A 22236-nucleotide genomic window follows, 5' to 3' on the forward strand; every position below is an offset into this window, starting at 1 on the left:
TTCCCCTGCCAGCCCCTGGGGGAGTGGCACCGTGGGGCAGCGAGAGAGAAGGCTGCCTAGGAGTGCTAGGGAGAAGGGGCTTTGCTAGCCCGGAGGCAGGGAACGGTGGGTCAGGATGAGGACACTGCGGGTCCTGGAGAGAGAGGGGCTGCAGACCAGCGTGATGATACAACCACGAAGTAGAGTGCCCAGGAGGAGTCTGCGCGAAAGCCGGTAACGTTGTCAGACGTCCCAATCCCCGTAGGGATTTGTAGGGTGTAAATACGTTAGGGGTCAGGCCCCCTGTTATATTCTTTATTTTAAAGGGAAATAATCAGCCTTTAGTGTGTGATGTCAGCCTAGCTAGGGTCCATTGGAGCTGCTGGGCTGTCCTGGTTCATCTTTGGAGTGTTCTTCAGTACAAGGAAACTCGAAACTCTTAATTGTGTGTGTAAAGACTGGATTCCTACGAAGAGAAAGAGAATTACCATTCCTGTGATAGTTTTCATGTTCCTATAGACCAGGGGCAGTGAGGAGGCAGATCGCAGGCCAAATCCGGACCACCTGATGCTTTCAAACAGACCCCGATACCTTTTTATTTACTTGTTGTTGTTGTTGTGTTTGTTTGTTGTTGTTTTTTATGATTATTTTCTCCAGAGTCTGGGCCTTGGCTATAATTTGACCAAGAAATTTGGACCTTGACAAAAAGTAATTGACTCCCCCTGCTCTAGACAATCCAGCTGTTGTCTCTCGCAAGGGTCTGTGCAAACACCTGAAGTCAGAGAGAGGAATTCAGTGGCGCAGAACCGCTCAGTAGATTGACATACCTCCCCTCCGCGAAGGTCACTTCCGCACAGCAAGCGGCAGCCCGTGGCCCCAGGCTCACAGCGCTCTCACTGCAGTGCTGTAAATAGTGGGGCAGGTGTTTGGGCGCGGGCTGGAGCTTGGGCCGTGTCTGCACAGCTGTTTTCAGTACTGTAGCGGGAGCCCTACGAGCCCCAGTCTGTCACCCCAGGCGCTGAGACTCTGCCATGGTCTCCAGGGCCATGCGTGCGCTGGCTAGCAGGTTGTGCAAGTGAGCTGGAAGGCGCTAAACGGAGGAGGTAACAAGTGTAAGCCCTGCCCCAAGGCAATTCGCAGGGTACCTTGCTGTCTCCTGGCAAAGGACCTCTCAGTCGTAAGAGTTCCTACTGCTGCCCATCATAGAATCCTAGGCCTGGAAGGGACCTCGAGAGGTCACCTAGTCCAGCCCCCTGCACTCCTGGCAGGACTAATTATCTAGACCCTCCCTGACAAGTGTTTGTTCAACCTGCTCTTAAACATCTCCAATGGGGGACATTCCACAACCTCCCTAGGCAATTCATTCCAGTGCTTAACCACCCTGACAGTTAGGAAGTTTTTCCTAATGTCCAACCTAAACCTCCCTTGCTGTAATTTAAGCCCATTGCTTCTTGGGAAGTTAACAAGAACAATTTTTCACGCTCCTCCTTGTAACAACCTTTTATGTACTTGAAAACTGTCCTCATGTCCCCTCTCAGTCTTCTCTTCTCCAGAATAACAAACCCAATTTTTTCAATCTTCTCTCATAGATCATGTTTTCTAGATCTTTCATCATTTGTGTTGCTCTTCTCTGGACTTTCTCTTTCCTGAAATGTGGTGCCCAGAACTGGACCCAATACGCCAGTTCAGGCCTGATCAGCGTGGAGTACAGCAGAAGAATTACTTCTTGTTTCTTACTTACAACACTCCTGCTAATAGAACAGGGGCACTTGTGACACTGTAGAGACTAACACATTTATTTGAGCATAAGCTTTCAAGGGCTAGAGCCCACTTCATGGGATGCACAGAATGGAACATATAGAAAGGAGATATATATACACATACAGAGAACAACTCCCACCTTTTCATGTTCTCTGTATGTGTAAATATCTCCTTGCTGTATGTTCCATTCTATGCATCCCGAGAAGTGGGCTGTAGCCCATGAAAGTTTATGCTCAAATAAATTTGTTAGTCTCTAAGGTGCCACAAGTACTCCTGTTCTTTTTGCGGATACAGACTAACACGGCTGCTACTCTGAAACCTGACTCCTGCTAATACAACCCAGAATAATCTTTGATTTTTTTTCCCAACAGCATTACACTGTTGACTCATATTTAGCTTGTGATCCACTATGGCCCCCAGATCTCTTTCCACAGTGCTCCTTCCTAGGCAATCATTTCCCCTTTTGTATGTGTGCAACTAATTGTTCCTCCGTAAGTGGAGCACTTTGCATTTGTCCTTATTGAATTTCATCCTGTTTACCTCAGACCATTTCTCCAGTTTGTCCAGATCATTTTGAATTTTAATCCTATCCTCCAAATGACTGGCAACCCCTCCCAGCTTGGTATCATCCACAAACTGTATAAGTGTCCTCTCTATGCCATTATCTAAATCATTGATGAAGCTATTGAACAGAACCAGACCCAGAGTTTATGCCTGCTGGACTCCATGACATATGCCATTCCAGCTTGACTGTGAACAACTGATGATTACTCTCTGGGAACAGTTTTCCAACCAGTTATGCAACCTCCTTATAGTAGCTCCATCTAGGTTGTATTTCCCTAGTTTGTTTATGAGACAGTCATGCGAGACAGTATCAAAAGCCTTCCTAAAGTCAAGATATACCACATCTACCACTTCCCCCCGCATCCACAAGGCATGTTACACTCTGTCAAAGAAAGCTATTAGGTTGGTTTGACATGATTTGTTATAGGGTCATAGACTTTAAGGTCAGAAGGGACCACTATGATCATCTAGTCTGACCTCCTGCACAAGGCAGGCCACAGAATCTCACCCACCCACTCCTGTAATAAACCCCTAACCTATGTCTGAGCTATTTAAGTCCTCAAATCATGGCTTAAAGACTTCAAGGTGCAGAGAATCCGCCAGCAAGTGACCCATGCTCCATGCTGCAGAGGAAGGCGAAAACCCCCCAGGGCCTCTGCCAATCTGCCCTGGAGGAAAATTCCTTCCCGACCCTGTCACGTTATTGATTTGAACTGGGACCATATAGAACATGGTTGCAACCAAAGTTCTGTAGTGGCACCAAATCTTGTATAAAGGGGTCAAATGAGGTGTCTAAGACCAGGTTATGGTTTGCTGGTTATAATTATGCTGTCTATATGTGTGTATCATTTTTGTTCTTGACAAATCCATGCTGGCTGTTACGTAGCACCTCATTATCTTTTAGGTGTTTGTAAATTGATTGCTTAATTGTTTGCTCCATTGTCTTTCCAGGTACAGAAGGTTAAACTGACTGGTCTGTAATTCCCCGGGTTGTCCTTATTCCCCTTTTAATAGATTGGCACTAGATTTGCCCTTTTCCAGTCTTCTGGAATCTCTCCCATCTTCCATGACTTTCAAAGATCATCATTAATGGCTCAGACATCTCCCCAGTCAGCTCCTTGAGTATTCTGGGATGTATTTCATTAGGCTCTGGTGACTTGAAGACATCTAACATGTCTGAGTAATTTTTAACTTGTTCTTTCCCTATTTTAGCCTCTGATTTTACCTCATTTTCACTGGCATTCGTTAAGTTAGACGTCCAATTGCACTAACCTTTTTGGTGAAAAATGGAATGAAAAAGTCATTTAGCACCTCTGCCATGTCCACATTTTCTATTATTGTCTTTCCCCCCTCATTGAGTAACGGGCCCACCCTGTCCTCGGTCTTCCTCTTGCTTCTAATGTATCTGTAGAATGTTTTCTTGTTACCTTTTATGTCCCTAGATAGTTTAATCTCATTTTGTGCCTTGGCCTTTCTAATTTTGCCCCTACCGACCTGTGGTGTTTGGTTACATTCATCCTTTGTAATTTGACCAGGTTTCACTTTTGTAGGACACCGTTGTATCTGGGCTCCTACCTCATGAAACCAAGAGCAAAAGCAAAGTCCATTGTGGATTTCATGGCATCTCTGACAACTTTTCCTTTTGCGGGTAAAATCTCTGCTTGGGGCAGGGTTATTTTATTTTTTGAGGGGCGGTCGGTTGGGATTTGGGGGGAAGGATGGTTGTGGGTGTGATGCTTGTGGAGGAAAGGCCATTCCAAGGAGGAAGGTTTGGCAGTCTCTCCTAGGGACCTGCATTTGCCTAAGCATCTCTAGATGATTGTCCCAGAGCCTGATCCCCTCCACCATGATGTACTGAAGCGCAGCGGCTGCTTGGTCAGCTCCCCAGACTTCCAGACTCTATGTCTGCCATCCCCTGGCACGCACAGCCAAGACTAGCACATGCTTATTCCTCCGCACTTGCCGCAGGCTGGATGTCAGGAGCCTGCTGGGTGGCAGAGTTGCTCAGTGGTAATTGCATGGCAGAACTGTGTGTCTGGAGGAGACTGGACTGGCAGGAGGAGCAGTGACAAGATGGCGAGTAGAAAAGCCTTGTAGGCAAAGCTCTTCCTTAAGAGGAATGTACCTGGCTCGGCTCACAGAGCGAGGGTAGGACAGGAGACTCCGTGCGGGTGTCAGCAGCCACGTACCTGCCAGAGGGACGACTGGGCTCACGACACTGGCGTGGCTGAGGAGTTGCTCTTTAGGTAACGTGAGGTTGTTTGGATCCCTCTGGGAGGTTTCTGACTTCCCCTGCCCTCTGCGCAGGGCACGCACAACGAAAGGCCTGACTGCTCTGTTGAGCCGCAGCCGCTCAGAAAACAAGCCGCGCGAACCGGAGGTAAAAAGGCAGCAGTATGAGCTTCAATCCCAAGAAGAGGGAGACAGGGAGAGACAGGGAGACGAGGAAGACGGCCAGAGCCCGAAGCACATCGTGGAAGAGGACGTCTGCGACCGGCGTCAGGGTTTGGAGGAAAAGCAGCAAGGCTGGTAACACGTGTTCGTATAAGGCAACGCCAGGGACCATCAGGAAAATGAGGAAGTAGTAAAAGGCATCTCCCAGGGCAGCAATATAGATGACGAAGGCAAGGAAGCAGAGCAGCCTCTTGAGCCCGCGGAGGAGATCGCTGACGGTGGGATGCATGTTACAGGGCCCCGCTCGGCCGGCGCCTCTCCTCGGGTATCCTGCTCTCCCTTTGAAGGCTGAGCTGGGGTGAGGCCTACACAGCGACGGGGAACAAAGCTGTGCTCAGGAGGAAATGTCTCGTTTCCTGCGCACTGATCATGTAGCGTTACGATGCAGTGTTTGTATTGCTGCAGCACCCGGGGCCTGGATCAGGACCAGCACACCAGCATGCTGTGTATCCAGGTACATAGGCCCCCGCTCTGAATCGCACCATTTCTCCTCACACCACCACTGTGCAGTAGGGAAGTGCTACTATTCCCATTGTTCAGACAGGGAACTGAAAGACACGGGCTTGTCAACATGGAGACACCCAGAAAGAGCCACCCGAATTAACTCAAGGAGCGAATTTGAAGTGGATTATTTAAACCACATTAAATCCTTGTGTGGACACTGTTATTCAAAACTGAGGTGGCATTAATTTGGCGTAGTTTAATTCACTCTCAGAGTGAAGGCCACTTTAATTCTGAAAGAGGGTGTTCAAACAGGGATTTAATACAGTTTAACTAATTCACATCAAAATCACACCTTCAGTTAATTTGGATTAATTGCCCCAGATGTCCCCATGTAGACACGCCCCAAGTGACTTCTCCAAGATCACACCGGGAGTCTGTGGCAGGGCCAGGAACAGAATCTAGCTCTCCTGAGTCCCCCGCGAGTGTCCTAACGCCTTTCCCATCCTCCCTCTCACACTCCCTTGTGCTGGGTGTTGTGATAACATGGAGGCAAACTCAATCGCTGCCCCAGAGAGTGGGCCACCTAAGCAGATGAGCAGCCCCTGGGGTGACAGATGGAGGAGGGGGAGCTGATCACGTGCAGACAGTCAGAAGCATGTCGCACCTCTGCCCAGTACACATGAGCTAGAGCACAGAGTCAGGAAAACGGCCCTCACCTCCCGTTTGGGCCAAACATTCACATCTCAGCGTTTCCTCATGTCACGTCCCCTGCACCTGCTCTAGCCCTCAGGACTTCATCCGGCTGGACAGAAGCAGCGTCTCGCCCGGGGCTTCCCAGCCGCCACTGTCAGCCAGCGAGGTGGGAGTGTGGCAGCTCGGTCACTGAGTCACAGTGAGCTGGTGACCCTCTTGTCTGGTTCTGATGTCACAAATGACCCGGTGGTGAGACGGGCTCCTACGACGCACAGATTGCTGCAATGGAGGGGGAGGGGTTTCCTCTCTCTCTCAGGCATGCAGGGGGCATGCTGAATGAGTTGGCAGGAGATGTTCCTTGACTTCCACCCCTATGCCTGGTCGCTGGACCCTCCTTCCTACCGTCTGTATGCTGCACAGGGCAGAACCAAAGTAAATGTGAAGTAATTGTCCCCAGGGGCGCGGGGCAGTCTTTGTCACCGGCAAACTTTAAATCCAGATTGGCTGTTTTGTAAAAGCTCGGCTGTAGATCAAAAGGAATCGTTTCGGGGAGGTCTCCGGCCTGTGCCGTACAGGGGGTCAGACTAGATGGTCACAGTGGTCCCTTCTGGCCTTGCAATCTATGAATCTAGGTGATCCCAGCTGGACGTGTCCTGTTCAAATCCCACGGTGAAAAGCAACCCGCAGTGGGCAGTTATGGATAACGGGCCGTAAAGTCACAGATTCCAAAGCAAGAAGGACCCACTGTGCTCACCTAGTCTGACCTCCTGGAGAACGCAGGCCAGAACGTCCCTGAATTAACATCTGCTTGAACTCGAGCAGATCCTTTAGAAAAACAGCCAGTCTGGATTGAAAATTTGCCTGTGATGGAGAATCCCGCCCCTGCCCCTGGGTCGATGGTTCCAGTGGCTGGTTACCCTCACAGCTAACATTTACCCCTTATTCCCAGTCTGAGTGGGTCTAGCTTCAACTTCCAGCCCTGGGGTCCATTAGACCTTCCTCTGCTAGACTGAACCTGCCTCTGGGGTCAAACATGTGTTCCTCCTGTGGGCACGTGTCGCTGTGAGTGTCACGCCTTACCCGTGATCCCCGTGCTCAGGCAGGCTAGGATTTACTCACGGGTATTTTGGTAAAAGTCGTGGTCCCTGACCTGTTCATCACTTTTACAAAAAATACGCCGACTAAATCTCTACTTCTGGGGCCCCCGCTGCTCCGGGGGGCCCTGCTGGGGGGGGGGGGCCCTGCTCCAGTGCTGGGAGTTGACTGCCCCCCAGGGACCGCTCTCCAGTTGGCCTCTGGGTACTGGGCCACTGCTCCAGCCACCCCGGAACTGCTGCTGCTCTGCCGCTCCCTGGCACCAGCCACACTGGGCGCAGCACTCCCCAGAGCCAGCTGCCTGGGGCCGCTCGAGCAGCAGCTGGGGTGGCTGGCTCCAGGGCAGCTCCCGGGACCACTGCTTGGGCAGTCCCTGGCACCAGCCATACTGGGCGCAGCACTCCCCAGAGCCAGCTGCCCAGGGCCGCTCGAGCAGCAGCTGGGGTGGCTGGCCCCAGGGCAGCTCCCGGGACCACTGCTCGGGCAGTCCCTGGGACCAGCTGCACTGGCCACTGCTTGGGCAGTCCCCAGAGCCAGCTGGCCCCCGGTTGCTTCAGCAGCAGCCGGTGCGGCTGGTCGTTGGGCACTCAAGCCGCTGGCCCTGAAGTCAGCCGCACCAGCCGCTGCAGAAATCACAGAAAGTCGTGGGATCCTTGACTTCCACGACCTCGGTGAAAGAATCGCAGCGGTAGTGATCAGGGAGGAGGAGGTTGGGGGGCAGAATGTGGGTTGCCTGTTGAAGACTGCCTGCAGCACGGGCGCTCCCAGTGACGATTGCAAGGCGCGGGGTACGCTGGAGACGTACGGGTCCCACAGCAAGTGACCTCACTGCCTTCGTGCCTGGTGAGAATCAGGCGGCCTCTTTCCCATCAGAGCCCGACTCCCAAACAAGAACCTCTCTGAACCCGCCCCATAGCACGGGCATGAGGCCAGGGAGTGTGAAAGGATGCCACAGGCAGCGAACCTGCAGGCAGAATACGCCAGGGCACCAACGGGAGACCCTGCTAGCCCTTGGGAGAGCCTGCCAGGACCCGAGGTGGTCTGGATCCATGCTTCTGGTGCGCCGCGGGCCCTTGTCCTGTGCTTGTTGGCTAGCTAGAACAGGCAGGCGCAGTCTGCCTCGAATAATGACACTGACGAGAGGTAAGTGAGAACAGACCCAGCTGAAATCCTGGCCTCATTAATGGCTATGGGAGCTTTGCCATTGACTTCTCTGGGACCACCCCCTCATCTTTTATTGGTAGGATATAGATTCATCAATTCATAGATTCTAGGACTGGAAGGGACCTCGAGAGGTCATTGAGTCAGTCCCCTGCCCTCATGGCAGGACCAAATACTGTCTAGACCATCCCGGATAGACATTTATCTAACCTGCTCTTAAATATCTCCAGAGATGGAGATTCCACAACCTCCCTAGGCAATTTATTCCAGTGTTTAACCACCCTGACAGTTAGAGGTAAATATAAAAGTTCCTATGAAAATCAATTCTCCATGCAAGTGATTAAATCCTTTGAACAGGCAAGGACAAAGTCACAAAGTTTATCCACACTGCTGGTGCGTAAATTTTCAGTTCTGATGAATTACAGCTAAAAATTACTCTAAATCCAATTTTTAAAACACATCTGTTGCACCAGATCTACTCAAAATCTACCTACTGATTTTTGTGTTGACAGATGTTATTTTAAATATCCATCAAAAACAACATTGTTTTGTTCATTGTAAAGGTTAATTATTGGTTTTCCTATAACTAAAATGAAAACAGAAGGAAGTTCCCACACTAGGCCTCTCAAGTACATGACTTTGCTCTGTTTTTTTATCTTTGTACATGTATATTTTCAACCCATAGTTAATTCAAAAACTACACACTTTTCTAAAAACCAAGTTTTGTTACCCCATCTCTCTTGGTCTGTCATGTGCTATTTTAGATTAATTTCTTATTAAAATTATATGCCATTGTGTTGAACAAAAAACGTTATTGGCAAGGGAAGATAATTTTGTATCAGTTAAGAGCTACTGTTTATTTGTAGCATGCAAAGTCAGTGAGCATGTCCACCTGACTGTACTTTAGACCATAATATACATTTCATGCCAACCTAACTAGTTTAGATTGTATACTAAATTTGCAGCCACTAGCTAAAAAACATATATTTAAAGTTTCACCCAAGAATCAGTATTAAGACAGACTACTTTGGACTTTAGACATCTGGTACAGCATCAAAAAGAATTTTTTTAACATGTTATTTCTCTTTGAAAGGAACAAAAAAATTCAGGAGACAAACTGTTCCTCAAAAAATTAATTTCAAACAAGCTTGACTATAACTATGGGCTCCAGTACATGATGGAAGCCCAGAGTTTAATGCAATGATGTGGAAAAGACGAACGGGGGAAATGTTTAGATTCATAGAGTCTAAGGCTAGAAGGGACCACATTGATATCTAATCTGACCTCCTGCATAACCCAGACCATGGTGCTTCCTTGAATTAATTCTGGTTTAAACTAGAGCAGAGCTTTTACAAAAACATCCCATCTTGATTTAAAAATTGCCAGTGATGGAGAATCCACCACGGCCCTTGGGAAATTGTTATGGTGGTTAATGACTCTCATGGTTAAAATTTACATCTTATTCTGATCTGAATTTGTCTAGTTTCAACTTCCAGACACTGGAGATAGTTCTCTGCTAGATTGAAGAGCCCATTATCAGATATTTATTCCCTCTGTAGGTACTTATAGACTTTGGTCAACTCGTCAGCATGTTTTCCAATCCTTTGATCATTCTTGTGGCTTTTCTCTGAGCCCTGCAATTTATCAACCGCCTTGTTGAACTGTGGACACCAGAACTGGACACAGCATTCCAGCACCAGGTGCACCATTGCCAAGGGTAGGTCTACTACCGACCACCTAACCAGGAAGAAGAGGTGGATGAGGCTTTTTTTAAAAAACTAACAAAATCATCCCAAGCTCAGGACTTAGTGGTGATGGGGGACTTCAACTACCCAGGCATCTGTTGGGAAAATAACACAGCAAGGCACAGATTATCCAACAAGTTTTTATTTCAGAAGGTGGAGAAAGCTACTAGTGGAGAGGCTGTTCTAGGTTTCATTTTGACAAATAAGGAGGAACTGGTTGAGAACTTGAAAGTGGAAGACAGCTTGGGTGAAAGGGATCATGAAATGGCAGAGTTCATGATTCCTAAGGGATGGTAGGAGGGAGAACAGCAAAATAAAGACAATGGATTTCAAGGAGGCACCTTTAGCAAACTCGGGGAGTTGGTAAGTAAGATCCCATGGGAAGCAAGTCTAAGGGGAAAAACAATTGACAGTTTTTCAAAGAGACATTATTAGGGGCACAAGAGCAAACTATCTCACTGCGTAGGAAAGATAGGAAGTGTGACAAGACACCACCCTGGCTTAACCAGGAGAACTTCATTCTTCAACGACCTAAAAATCAAAAAAGAGAGAGTGTGGAAATGGCAGAGGTGCTTAATGACTTCTTCGTTTCGGTTTCCATCAAGAAGCTTGGTGGTGATTGGACGTCTAACATAGTGAATGCCAGTGACAATCAGGTAGGATCAGAGGCTAAAATAGGGAAAGAACAAGTTAAAAATTACTTAGACAAAATAGATGTCTTCAAGTCACCAGGGCCTGATGAAATGCACCCTAGAATACTCAAGGAGCTGACTGAGAAGATGTCTGAGCCATTAGCGATTAGTTGTGAAAAGTCATGGAAGATGGGAGAGATTCCAGAAGACTGGACAGTGGCAAATCTAGTGCCCATCTATAAAAAGGGAAATAAGGACAACCCGGGGAATTACAGACCAGTCAGTTTAATTTATGTACCTGGAAAGATAATGGAGCAAATAATTAAGCAATCAATTTACAAACATCTAGAAGATAATAAGGTGCTAAGTAACAGTCAGCATGGATGTGTCAAGAACAAATCGTGTCAAACCAACCTGACAGCTTTCTTTGACAGGGTAACAAGCCTTGTGGATGGGGGGAAGCAGTAGACGTGGTATATCTCGACTGATACTTTTTTGATACTGTCTTGCAGGACCTGCTCATAAATAAACTAGGGAAATGCAACCTAGATGGAGCTACTATAAGGCAGATGCAAAACTGGTTGGAAAATTGTTCCCAGAGAGTAGTTATTAGTGGTTCACAGTCATGCTAGAAGGGCATAAGGAGTGAGGTCCCACAGGGATCAGTTCTGGGTCTGGTTCTGTCCAATATCTTCATCAATGATTTAGATCAGGGGTAGGCAACCTATGGCACGCATGCCAAAGGCGGCACATGAGCTGATTTTCAGTGGCACTCACACTGCCTGGGTCCTGACCACTGGTCTGAGGGGCTCTGCATTTTAATTTAATTTTAAATGAAACTTCTTCAACATTTTAAAAACCTTATTTACTTTACATACAACAATAGTTTAGTTCTATATTATAGACTTATAGAAAGAGACCTTCTAAAAACGTTACAATGTATGACTGGCACGCGAAACCTTAAATTGGAGTGAATAAATGAAGACTCGGCACAGCACTTCGGAAAGGTTGCCGACCTCTGATTTAGATAATGGCATTGAGGGTACACTTATAAAGTTTGTGGATGATACCAAGCTGGATCTATCAGAAAGAAAGGCATCCATTCCCAGGCTCCACTACCAAAGAAAAATTGGATGGGACTCCCCATCTGCCACTGGGATAGATGGGCCTTTGGTCTGACCCAGTCTGGCTGTTCTTGTTTTCTTACCTAGGGGATTTTGAAAACCTCACCCGGGCTCTTTCTGCCTCTTTAGGTGCCTAAAAGCCTTCTAGATCTGGCCCTTCACCTCTCTTGGCCCCAGATACAAGTAGCCCGGCCCTGCCTCACAAGGGTCTTGTGAGGGTAAATACATTACAGCTTGTGAGGCGCTCCGATACTGGGGCCAGATAAATACCCGAGGTAGACAGATACACGGTGTACAGATGCCAGACTCCGGGATATTTGTTTGGAAACCTGTGGGAAGGGTGAAGTCCCCGTTCCTCACCTCATCCAGGCCACTTCCTAAAGTAAAATCTGAGCCTTGACCATGTCTCTGCTGGCTACGGATCCCAGAGGTTGTCTCTGCCTTATATGGTCATGTTGAAATGACCCGGGGTGCTGGAGCCATTGTCGTGTCACTGCTGCCCCTTTAAATACAGGCCAGCTGAAGCGCCTCTTCTGAGCTCAGGGTCAGCACCAGAAAAGAAGTGGCCTGGCAGAGCCTACAGGGGATGCTCCTTTCCCTGCAGTTTTGATACCACCCCAGGCCCAAGGCAATGGCGAGATGCCCCTGCGTGCCTGCGACCAGGAGGAACAAGAGAAGGGGGCATGGGGGGAGGAGAAGGCGAGCCAAGCGTGGGGGGAGGAGGCGGCAGAGGAGAGGTAAGGGGACCGGAGCGGATTGAAGCGGTTGGTTGTAGCTGGGAGTGCTGGGAGAGGGCGGGGCTGAAGATAGTCTAGATCACAGCAGGCTACTTGCCAAACCCTTGGCTGAGAAAATAGTTCCCAGGGACCTGGTTTAATTTCCCTGGTTTGTCCCCTTCCTGGTTTCAGTTAGAATTATAAACTCGGGAGCAGGAAAGAGGCCCTGGTCCTCCTTCACTCCATCTTCTTTCCTAGTGTTCACCACCCACACGGTGTGCTACTACCGGAAAAAGAGATAACCCGCGGCGACGCCTCTTCTCCGGCCCTGGAACGTGGCAGCGGTGCCTGCGGCGTCCCCACCAAGGCAATGGACTGACTTTCCAGGATCCAGGAGCCCTCCTAGCAACGGAGCAAGGCCCGAGCCCTCATTAAACCTGCAGCTGCATCCCTGCTCTCGCTGCCGTTGTTATTTGTCACCGTCCTTGGGCCCACACAGAACCTGCTCAAATGTCCAAGTGACACAGCCTGGTGGTTAAAAATATACTTGAGAACAAACCGGGAAGCTTGGGACAAATTTATCTTTCATGTTGCTCTGAGTTAGTGCAAAGATCCCCCAGGAACATGATTCTGTTCATTTAAATGAACTGAATATTTTGAGTTCCCCTGGGAAGTCCAGTTAAATCATTCCATCTCCCACTGGTGCAGACTAGCTCCCTACCAGTCCCTTCTCATTCTGCCTCCTCCCTACCAGGTACCCACTGTGGGGATGGGGGCCATTGAAGTACCTAAGACAGGTACCTGAGCACCTCACAGTCTTTAGTGGATTTACCCCTGAGGCCCCAGTTGAGCTCAGTGGCCCCAGCTGGTGACATATCAATCGAGGAGGGAGTTGGATTGGGATGTTCCTTGCATCTGTGATTGTGAGGCTCAATTTTGTGCATTTGTCCACTTGTGTCTCTGGGTCGAGTTCCTCTGGCCGGCACCCACTGGATCCCTTGACTCTTTCAAGGATCAGTGGGGACTGACTGGGTCTCTCTGCTCAGCATCTCCCTAGAAACCATGATTCTAAACATTATCATCCCCTGGACTTAGTTGATCTGTGGTTTTTTTCCCGGTCCTTCCCTTCTGAAGCTGGGGAGGCCCTTCTGGGTTACGAGATGGATCCCCTCTAGGGTCCATCATAATCCATGGGGACCAGATAGGCCTGAACTCAGTGGCAACGACTCAGTGTTTGCAGGATCGAGGTCATAGTCAGATTCTTTACTTGCCCCACATGGGAATTGTGAAGCTAAAATCACTAGCGAGCTCAAGATATCATCCCATGGAAGGCAGAACTTAGGGTCTGAAGGTTACTCACCCTCACTGTTAAAGCTGCCATTCTTGTTCTGCATTTCCCTGCGAAGCTAGGGAGCCCTTTGTGCCTGGTATTTTCTCCCCAGGAAAGTGCTCAATCGCCTGTTTGATCAACTGAACCAAATGAGCTCTTTTAAGTCCCTCCTTGTAAGGGATTTTCTCCAGCCATCAAATTAAAACAAACCGTTAATCCTATTACCCATAAAGATTCATTGGAAATCTGAAAGACTGAGTGGGTTTGTCATAAACAGATAGTTAAGGGTTAATGTCTCTTTTACCTGTAAAGGGTTAAGAAGCTCAGTAAACCTGGCTGACACCTGACCAGAGGACCAATAAGGGGACAAGATACTTTCAAATCTTGGTGGAGGGAAGTCTTTTGTTTGGGGGTTGTTCGTTCTCGGGACTGAGAGGGACCAGACATCAATCCAGGCTCTCCAAATCTTTCTGCATCAGTCTCTCATGTTTCAAACTTGTACGTAACAGCCAGGCCAGGCGGGTTAGTCTTCTTTTTGTTTTCTCAACTTGTAAATGTTCCTTTTTGCTGAGAGGACTTTACCTCTGTTTGCTGTAACTTTGAACCTAAGGCTAGAGGGGGGGTTCCTCTGGGTCATAAGAATCTGATTCCCCTGTAAAGTATTTTCCATCCTGATTTTACAGAGATGATTTTTACCTTTCTTTTTCTTTAATTAAAAGTTTTCTTTTTAAGAACCTGATTGATTTTTTTTTCTTTCTTGTTTTAAGATCCCAGGGAATTGGATCTGGACTCACCAGGAGTTGGTGGGGGAAAGGAGGGGGGAATGGTTAATTTCTCCTTGTGTTAAGATCCAAGGGGTTGGATCGGTATCACCAGGGACTTGGTGGAAAAGCCTCAAGGCTATCCAGGGAGGGGAAAGTTTTGGGGGGACAGGGAGTGTGCCAGACACTGGAATTCTGGCTGGTGGCAGCGTTACCGGATCTAAGCTTGTAATTAAGCTTAGAAGTGTCCATGCAGGTCCCCACATCTGTACCCTAAAGTTCAGAGTGGGGAAGGAACCTTGACAGGGTTTAATAAAGAACCCTAGAGGGGAAGTCTGTAGATGGACAACAAGAAAACGTCCCAGCCAGAATTGCATTGAGCTGATTTATTGATCAGCAGCTCCCGCTGCCAGTTCTCTTGGGTTTTGCCAGGTTGCCCAGTTCTCCTGTTGGTTTGGTTTTGTGATGGGGTGGCTGCTCGTTCTCAGGAGCAGGAGGCGTGGACACAGCTACGGCTTCAGAAAACCATACTCCTCCGGTAGTGTAAGAGCGTCTGCCTGGGGAGAGACGAGAGAAGGGGATGAGTGCAGGCCAGCCCGAATACTCCTGGGCAGAACCCTGCTCCAGGCGCCCTTGTTCAGCACCTGCAACGTACACGCCTTTCCCCAGTTCATTTGCAGTAACTTCAAACAGGAACTTCACCTCTCCTCGTGCGTCTCCTTCTCCTCCTCCTGGGTCTCCTCCTCCTGCTAGGCCTGGCTCTTCTCCGAGGCCGCCTTCGCCTGCAAGAGCTGACGTCACGTATGTATCTGGACATTGTCCCTTTTCAGGCTCTGGCAGGTAGAGCCACTGGGTTGAACCCGTCGGCCTGTTACATTAGATGATGATCTGACCGAGCTGGGGAGGTGAATCACAGCTGGTCTGTTGTTAGAGAGACTGACAAGCAGGACTCCTTGTGCATCACAGTGGGTTTGAATTAGCATCTTCCATATATGGCAATGACCATACATGAACATGAAACTAACCTTAGCAGTCACCAGGTCTCAGTGCTGAGGCCTAAACTTTTAAAAGTGTCTGTAATGTTGGGTGTCTCCAGGCTCTGATTTCAACTGGAGAGCGAAGTGCCAAGCACTTCTGGGAATCAGTTCTTAGGAGACTGAAGTTGGACACCTCAAAATTAGAGTATCAGAGGGGGGAGCCGTGTTAGTCTGGATCTGTAAAAGCAGCAAAGAGTCGTGTGGCACCTTATAGACTAACAGATGTATTGGAGCATGAGCTTTCATGGGTGAATACTTGCATGCATCCGACGAAGTGGGTATTCACCCACGAAAGCTCATGCTCCAATACGTCTGTTAGTCTATAAGGTGCCACAGGACTCGTTGCTGCTCAGAATTAGAGGCCACTTTGGGGCCCTCATATTTAACCAGTAACCTCTGACCCCAGCTTCGTGACCCCAGGCGTAGGCAGGCTGGCTCCGGCGGGCTGTAGGATCTGCTGTGCAGGGGCTGTGGGTTGGGAGTGTTCCCCTTGGCAAGGCAGAGCAGGGAACCATAGAACATCAGGGCTGGAAGGGACCTCAGGAGGCATCTAGTCCACCCCCCTGCTCAAAGCAGGACCAAACCCAACTAAATCATCCCAGCCAGGGCTTTGTCAAGCCTGACCTTAAAAACCTCTAAGGAAGGAGATTCCACCACCTCCCTAGGGAACCCATTCCAGTGCTTCACCACCCGCCTAGTGAGATAGTTTTCAGTAGCAGCCGTGTTAGTCTGTATCCACAAAAAGAACAGGAGTCCTTGTGGCATCTTAGAGACTAACACATTTATTTGAGCATTAGCTTTCGTGGGCTACAGCCCTCTTCATGGGATGCATAGACTGGAACATTCAGCAAGAAGATATTTATACATACAGAGAACATGAAAAGGTGGAAGTAGCCTTACCAACTGGAAGAGGCCAATCAATTGAGATGAGCTATCATCAGCAGGAGAAAAAAAACTTCTGAAGTGATAAGCGAGATAAGCCATAGAAAGTGTGAGGATACTTAACATGGGGAAATAGATTCAATTAGTGTAATGACCCAACCATTCCCAGTCTCTGTTCAAACCTAAGTTAATTGTATCTAATTTGCATATTAATTCAAGTTCAGCAGTCTCTTTTCAGAGTCTGTTTTTGAAGTTTTTTTGTTGTAAAATTGCCACCTTCAAGTCTGTCACTGAGTGGTTAGAGAGGTTTCCTATAGTGTTTTCTAATATCCAACCTAAACCTCCCCCACTGCAACTTGAGACCATTGCTCCTTGTTCTGTCATCTGCCACCACTGAGAACAGCTGAGCTCCATCCTCTTTGGAACCCCCTTCAGGTAGTTGAAGGCAGCTATCAAATCCCCCCTCACTCTTCTCTTCTGCAGACTAAACAATCCCAGTTCCCTCAGCCTCTCCTCGTAAGTCATGTGCTCCAGCCCCCTGATCATTTTCATTGCCCTCCGCTGGACTCTCTCCAATTTGTTCATATCCTTTCTGTAGTGGGGGGCCCAAAACTGGACACAATACTCCAGATGTGGTCTCACAAGTGCCAAATAGAGGGGGAAATCACTTCCCTCATTCTGCTGGCAATGCACCTTCTAATACAGCCCAATGTGCCGTTGGCCTCCTTGGCAATAAGAGCACACTGCTGACTCCTATCCAGCTTCTCATCCACTGTAATCCCCAGGTCCTTTTCTGCCACTTAGCCAGTTGGACCCCAGCCTGTAGCAGTGCATGGGATTCTTCTGTCCTAAGTGCAGGACTCTGCACTTGTCCTTGTTAAACCTCATCAGGTTTCTTTTGGCCCAATCCTCCAATTTGTCTAGATCACTCTATCCCTACCCTCCAGCTTATCTACTTCTCCCCCCAGCTTAGTGTCATCTGTGAATTTGCTGAGGGTAAAATTCATCCCATCATCCAGATCACTAATAAAGATGTTGAACAAAACCGGCCCCAGGACCGACCCTTGGGGCACCCGGCTTGATACTGGCTGCCAACTAGACATGAAGCCGTTGATCACTACCCGTTGAGCCCGACAATCTAGCCAGCTTTCTATCCACCTTACAGTCCATTCATCCAGCCCATACTTCTTTAACTTGCTGGCAAGAATACTCTGGGAGACCGTATCAAAAGCTTTGCTAAAGTCAAGATCGATCACATCCACCGCTTTCCCCATATCCACGGAACCAGTCATCTCATCATTCTGTATATGCAACTTGAACAGAACTTTCTCAGTACCTATGTCTTTTGAAGGGCTCGTATGAAAACCCTGCCCAAGCAATATAGCCTGGTTTGTAGCAATCTGTTCATTTGGCTTTGGAGTGTGTCTGGAAACATGAAACAGTCTGGGGCTGGGACAGACATCTGAGAAGAAAGGACACCTTCCTTCCTCATCGCCTTCGTTCCTCCCACTGCCCGGCCTCACCACACCCCTGTGCACTGCAGCTGCATCGCATGCTTGCCATTTCCTGGCATGGTTTTGGCTCCCAAGCTCTCAGTCCCTGGCGCACCCCCCACTGCCCTTCTCGGTGGAGAGCGCTGGGGTGTCTGAGCTGAACTGGCCATTCTGACCTGTATATGAAGAGGCGGATTCGTGTGTCGGACAGCGCCCTGTCACTCACCTTTGAGAGACCACACTGTGTTCTGCATGGGGTCTCTCAGCTGAAGTGACCATTTAGAGAGAACCCTGACGTTTTGACCATGTACAGCCATCAAAAACCCCTGTCTATTGAAATGACCACACAAGGGAAACGTGGGATCATGGCCGGCCATCAAACCGCACTAGTGATAGAAATGACCAGAGATGGGAAAAACTCCAAAATCTTTGCCCAATGCGCAGAAGAAATAACTCTAGTTGTTGCACTGAGCATATGAGACCAATGAACTGGGTATTAACACTCTTGACACCATGCAAGGCGCTGCATTTAGCCATATGGAGTGGAAATCCATCAACCTCATGAAGAAACTTGCACAAGTACAGACAGATCTTGCTTGCTTATATATACCTGCCCCTGGAAATTTCCACTACAGGCATCCGACGAAGTGGGTATTCACCCACGAAAGCTCATGCTCCAAAACGTCTGTTAGTCTATAAGGTGCCACAAGACTCTTTGCTGCTTTTACAGATCCAGACTAACACGGCTCCCCCTCTGATACTGGGTATTAATGTCACCTTAGTGTGGGCTGCAGCACGGAGGGTGATGACTTTGGGGGGAGGTGCTCCATAAAAGCGGGGTTGTGACCATGTGACTACAGGACTCCTCCCACTTTTCACAAGAGCGAAACCCAAAGCTGCAGAGCCCCTAGAGGTCACAGTGCAGGACTGGGACGTAACAGTTTCTGAGCTGGGTAATTACGTTCTCTCTGTGTGTGTGATCCCTGTTGTTTTTCACTATAGACACAGATGCCCTTCAGTGGTGGGGGAAGAGCTCCCTGTTGAGATGGTAGATCGGCGTGCAAGCTTGGGGCAAGCGCCAGGTAGATGGTGCTCGGAAATATCCCCGTGATTGTTAATGGAACTTGGGCAATTACCACCAGAGTCCAATGATGCAGCAGAGTTGCGGGATTGTTGCGCAACCACAATTACCCGCCCTGCCACTTGCTTTATTAATGACACGTCAGTGTTGATGACTGTCAGGGCCTGGCCCTTCCAGGACACACCACTTGTTGCACACCAGGACTGCTGGGTCATTCTCTCCGCACACCTGCATATTGGGGGTGCTTGGACCGCCACTGAACTTTTGTTTAACCAGAGTGAGCGTAACAGGAGCATAGCTGGCACTCAGTGACCATCTCCTCCTGACTGCCAGAGGGGAAATCTAACCTGAGAAGTGCCTCCCTTCCTGACTACAGTCTAGCTTCCCAGCCCTCTCCATGACGCGGCATCTTCTCTCCTCTGGAGCCAGCCAGTGACTCTTTCCATTCAGTCCCCTAAAGTTCCAAACAAGCAGGTTGGTGAAATTCCCCCCCAGGAGTCCACACCCAGGGGGGTGTCTTGTGCACCCAGGGGCGTGGGTTCATTTGGGTGTCATCCAACAACACAGCCCAGCATATGATTTTCCTTAGCGTTGCTCCCATCACAACGTAAGAAAGGCCAGACTGGGTCAGACCAAAGGTCCATCTAGCCAGGGTCCTGTCTTCCCACAGTGGCCAGTGCCAGGTGCCCCAGAGGGAATGAACAGAGCTGGCAATCATCAGGTGATCCATCCCCTGTCATCCTTAACCATCAGAGGAGTGCAGTTCTGGAACAGCCTACCGAGGGAAACAGTGGGGGCGAAGGACCTCCATGACTTTAAGATTAAGCTGGATAAGTTTATGGAGGGGATGGTATGATAGGATAACGGGTTTAGTCAATAGGTCAATAACGTGCCACACTGGTAATTAGTACAAAGGGTCAATGATAGGATATTGTTAGCCTTTTCCAGAGGGTCTGGCTGGAGAGTCTTGCCCGCATGCTCGGGGTTCAGCTGATCGCCATATGTGGGGTCGGAAAGGAATTTTCCTCCAGGGTAGATTGGCAGTGGCCCTGGAGGTTTTTCGCCTTCCTCCGAAGCATGGGGCAGGGGTCGCTTGCTGGTGGATTATCTGCTACTTGAAGTCTTTAAATCATGATTTGGAGCATTCAACAGCAGTGTCAAGGGAGAGAATTAGTTCAGGAGTGGGTGGATCGGCTTATGTGGCCTGCATCTTGCAAGAGGTCAGACTAGATGATCATAATGGTCCCTTCTGATCTTGAATTCTATGATTCTATGATCCTCTCCTGGCTTAGGCAAACAGAGGCTAGGGACACACAGAATATGTTTTTACATCCCTGACCATCCTGGCTAATAGTCATTGATGGATCTATCCTCCAGGAAATTACCTAGTTCTTTTTTGACCCCTAGTTATAGCTTTGGCCTCACAACTTCCTCTGGCAAGGAGTTCCACAGGTTGACACTATATTGTGTTAAGAAATACTTCCTTTTGTTTGTTTTAAACCTGCTGCCTGTTAATTTCATTGGGTGATCCCTGATTCTTGTGTTATGTGACCATCTCACATCAGGCCACTCACTGCCCATTAACGTAGTCCCTTCTCTGCCATGATGTTCTGAGCATCTTCCAAGTAGTAGAGTAATGAGCATTCCCTCACAATGTTGCTGTCACCCCTGGGCTTTCTTTCCCCCATCCTATGATCCATTTCTGGAGTGTGATTTTTTTTTCTGCTGGTGTGGTGAGGGGGTTCAGCAGAGGGAAGACTGCTACGCACACAATATCCAGCAGCCCTCCTTGCACCCCCTAACTGATCCTTGGAGCCACCTGCTACAGGGGACCAACCTGACCTGACTAGCTTCTAGAATGAAATGTCTTGTGTCAGTAAAACAGATTTGAATTTAGGCGCATTACATCAGTTCATAGTTTTATGGAAAATAGGTCTCATCACACAAACGTATTAATTTTTGGACAAGATCACAAGCTTGGTTCATAAAAGTAACTGTGCAGACACCATGCACACTCTGTAAGGCATTTCTCCCGTGTGACATTCTGGTTAAATAAAAAATAAGGGCTGTGAAAAACCAACGCAGCCCAGGTCAGATGGACTAAACACTGGTTATCGGATACATGGGAAGCAAAGAATTGTAAATGGGGAATCAGCATCTCTCGTAGGTACTTACAGGGCCCGTCACTGATCCAAGCACCCACCAAGCTGTAACATTTCTCGCCCAACCCCCGTGCGGCAGATAGGTGCTATCCTGGGCAGGTGGGAACTGAGCCCACAGACTCACATGAGGTCCCCAAGGGAGGCCAGGATAGAGCTGAGAACTGACCCTAGGTCTAGCCTAGGGCCCTGGGCCGCTGGGGGTGTTTCTGGGGGGGGGGCTGCAGGGATCTGTTCTCAGCCCCGTGCTGGTCAATATCTCTATCAGGGATCTGGAAGAAAACAAGTATAAGGACAGGTCAGCTATGCAGGCCGACGTGGGTCACTTGGCCCATTTGATCAACGTGTTTTAACCCAGCCAATTGCAAGGGAGGAAAGACTGTAGGTCACACTTACAAGATGGGGGATTGTAGCCTGGTTCCAGGGGAATCCCCGGTTCTGTTCCCTGCTCTGCCCCAGTCTCCCTGTGTGACCTTGGGCCAGTCACTCAGCCCTGCCCTGCCTCCCAGGCGCTGGGTAGAGAAATACCCTAAAGCCTGCGAGGTGCTCCCAGCTACGTGGATCCCTGGGCCTGCCACCCAGCAAACTGGTGGCTCCGCTGTCCGCTTGTGACGTCACAAAGGGGGTGTGGGGCTCGCGGGCTGGATGGCAGCTTGGCAGCTGCTGCTGGACTCCGGGGCACACAGCAGCCCTTGGATTTCTTCCCTTCTAAGGCACCGATTCCAAGCCATAGAGGAACGGACCAGCCCAACAGCACAGGGAGGAATCGTGATTCCAAGGAGTCACACGAGGGCACCGTGCCTGCCAGGGCTGCCTGGGATCTGTGCAGCTCAGGCCCTGGCTCAATCTAGCCCTGAAAAATGGGCCCAGGAAAGAGCAAAGGGCAGCAGATCACACAGGAAGCAAAGCCGGGGCAGACCCCAGACAGGCCAGCCCACACCGACCAGACTGTCAGTGTCCCATACAGGCAGCTAGCAAGGGGCACAGGCCTGGCCTCGGCAGGAACTCCGCAACCTAGGCCTCCCCTCAGAGTAACTTCGGCTCCCAGACCTCCTGTGTTTGGGGCACCATGTACCTGTCGCTGGATCTCACCCCGAGAACCTGTAGGCAGCAGTTCCAGCAAGA

The 22236-nt window shown here is 49.1% G+C and overlaps 4 long non-coding RNA genes across 5 annotated transcripts; 1 reads left to right on the forward strand and 3 right to left on the reverse strand.

Moving 5' to 3' along the window:
- Positions 1-262: 262 nt before the first annotated feature.
- Positions 263-6104, reverse strand: LOC120406363. 2 transcript variants are annotated; one of them, XR_005599236.1, is made up of 3 exons: positions 5919-6104; positions 4430-5063; positions 263-445 (listed from the first exon to the last, which is right to left on the reverse strand). It is a non-coding gene; the product is annotated as an uncharacterized LOC120406363 (long non-coding RNA). The 2 variants fall into 2 exon arrangements; XR_005599235.1 differs by having other exon boundaries at positions 4494-5063; positions 5919-6103.
- A 6038-nt stretch (positions 6105-12142) lies between these two features.
- On the forward strand, positions 12143-12822 carry LOC120406361. Its single transcript, XR_005599233.1, has 2 exons — positions 12143-12389; positions 12627-12822. It is a non-coding gene; the product is annotated as an uncharacterized LOC120406361 (long non-coding RNA).
- Positions 12823-14830: 2008 nt separating this feature from the next.
- LOC120406362 lies at positions 14831-15405 on the reverse strand. The gene is made up of 2 exons (XR_005599234.1): positions 15162-15405; positions 14831-15016 (listed from the first exon to the last, which is right to left on the reverse strand). It is a non-coding gene; the product is annotated as an uncharacterized LOC120406362 (long non-coding RNA).
- A 3894-nt stretch (positions 15406-19299) lies between these two features.
- Positions 19300-21913, reverse strand: LOC120406364. Its single transcript, XR_005599237.1, has 3 exons — positions 21508-21913; positions 21128-21383; positions 19300-19406 (listed from the first exon to the last, which is right to left on the reverse strand). It is a non-coding gene; the product is annotated as an uncharacterized LOC120406364 (long non-coding RNA).
- Positions 21914-22236: the final 323 nt, after the last annotated feature.

Source organism: Mauremys reevesii, linkage group 5 (assembly GCF_016161935.1).
Source record: "Mauremys reevesii isolate NIE-2019 linkage group 5, ASM1616193v1, whole genome shotgun sequence".
Taxonomy (NCBI): Eukaryota; Metazoa; Chordata; order Testudines; family Geoemydidae; genus Mauremys; species Mauremys reevesii.